The sequence below is a fragment of the Myotis brandtii genome, unplaced genomic scaffold, assembly GCF_000412655.1.
Source record: "Myotis brandtii unplaced genomic scaffold, ASM41265v1 scaffold384, whole genome shotgun sequence".
Taxonomy (NCBI): Eukaryota; Metazoa; Chordata; class Mammalia; order Chiroptera; family Vespertilionidae; genus Myotis; species Myotis brandtii.
Genome location: NW_005364745.1, coordinates 3,592,888 through 3,594,921, shown reverse-complemented (window position 1 = coordinate 3,594,921; position 2,034 = coordinate 3,592,888). Strand labels below are relative to the sequence as shown.

General features: G+C 33.8%; 1 long non-coding RNA gene across 1 annotated transcript; it reads right to left on the bottom strand.

Moving 5' to 3' along the window:
• Positions 1-544: 544 nt before the first annotated feature.
• On the bottom strand, positions 545-1,604 carry LOC106727186. Its single transcript, XR_001363354.1, has 3 exons — positions 1,515-1,604; positions 1,003-1,092; positions 545-612 (listed from the first exon to the last, which is right to left on the bottom strand). It is a non-coding gene; the product is annotated as an uncharacterized LOC106727186 (long non-coding RNA).
• Between the last annotated feature and the right edge of the window lie 430 nt (positions 1,605-2,034).

The window sequence follows — 2,034 nt, the reverse complement described above, 5'->3', positions numbered from 1 at the left end:
ACAACTGATACAACACAATACAAAGGATCGTAAGAGACTACTATAATTATATACCAATATATTGGACAATCTAGAAGAAATGGATAAATTCCAAAAACATACAATCTACCAAGACTGACTCAAACAAAGCCTGAACAGATGGAATACTAGTAAGAAGGAGATTGAGTCAGGAATCAAAACCTCCCAACAAACAAGAGCCCCGGATCAGATAGTTTTAATGGTGAATTATACCAAATATTTAAGGAACAATTAATACCAATCCTTCTCAAACTCTTTCAAAAAAATACAAGGAGGGAACACTTTCAAAGTATAAGGCCAGCATTACCCTGACAACCATAACCAGACAAAGACACTACAAGGACACAAAAATACATGTCAATATCACCAATGAACATGCAAAAATATTCAGTATCGTGTACCTTCTACAGACAAGCTACTTCTCAAATGTCTTAAGTATTCATTGAAGCTCCACAATATATGCGTGGATTAATATAAACTATAGGGTCATGAATTAAACCTAGAATGGAAAGGAAGTAATTATGTAGGACAATACCTTATGTTTAAAGGATACAGTTAAACTTCTGTATCTTTTCAAGTTCAGAAGCCACACACCTGTGGAAAGAAAAGTAGTAAGTTCATGCTAGTTATCTGATTCTTTTTTATACACAATATTTCAAATAAGCATACTTGACTGTTTTCACAAAGGTTAGAATTTTAAACAAAAAAACCTAATAAATTAGATATTTAATTAAAGAAAAATTATTTTTAATTGTAAGCTATCAAAAACATAGAGTTAAATATATTTAACTAAGAAAAGATTTTCTTGGGGGAAAAAGTCCTAAAGTTAACCATTTGTCTTTTTTTTTACCCAGTTTTATTTATTTTTTAATCAAAAGGGGAAATGTTTTATCCCCCCCCCTTTCTCCCCTACCATTTGACATTTTAATTTTGAGTATTAGTTGGCTCTTCTACACAGATTAAACTTAAAAGAAATACACATACCAATTTTCTTCAAGAACAGAACCAGTGGGCATCTCCCTCTGACTAGTCTGCGTCAGTCTTCTGCACCATGATATTACTGTTGACACATATCTAGATTAAATACATTAAAAGAAATATTTAAAAAATGAACTTGTATTCTATTTATAAAAATTTCAAAAATGACTGAAAAATCAAGACAATTTGGGAAAAAGGGTAAAGAGAATATTTTAAAGTAAGGCATTTACTGGGAAATTCTCTGAATCTTCTTTTTTACTCAAAAAAATTTTTTTTATTGATTTCTGAGAGGAAGGGAGAGGGAGACAGAGAAACATCAATGATGAGTGAAAACCTTCTGCAGGCCCCCTATTGGGGATCAAGCCCGAAACCCGGGCATGTGCCCTTGATTAGAATCGAACCCAGGAGGCTTCAGTCCACAGAATGCTCTATTCTATCCACTGAGCCAAACCAGCTAGGGCTTCATTGGAAATAAGCACTTTTTTCATTATTCATCAAGGAGAAAATGATTTACTCACATTCATGATTAATAATGATGAGATTTAAGAGTCAGAACAAAGTTCAAATTCAAATGTCTAAATTCTCCTTTTAGTTTTTCAAAGAAAAATGAATTTCATTAAATTTTATCATGTGAATGTGTTTACATATAAGACTAAGTGAGCATCTGCTTTTTAAAATTTTAAATTAAAAAAAAATGTATGAGCCGAGAAGTCTCCAGATTTGTTGAGGTGGAAGGAAGGTAAAACATGCCACTAGGGGGGTTGTGTCCAACCCTCCGATCCCAATCCATATGTTTACGGGGAACTGAAGAGCAGAGTCTCAGGCAGGTGTCTTGAATTGCACAAAGCCTGGATGGTGGAAAGAGCACCGTGTTCATATGTGCAAGTTCCAGTTTTTCCTTCTGCGAAGCAGATGAAATCATCCCCACCGCAGACTACATGTCTTACTAAAGAAGATCAATCAGGTGATATTTATCCACCGTGAGTCGCCCAAGTATAATTTTTGCAATTTTTACAATATACGCATTCTACCTATTCT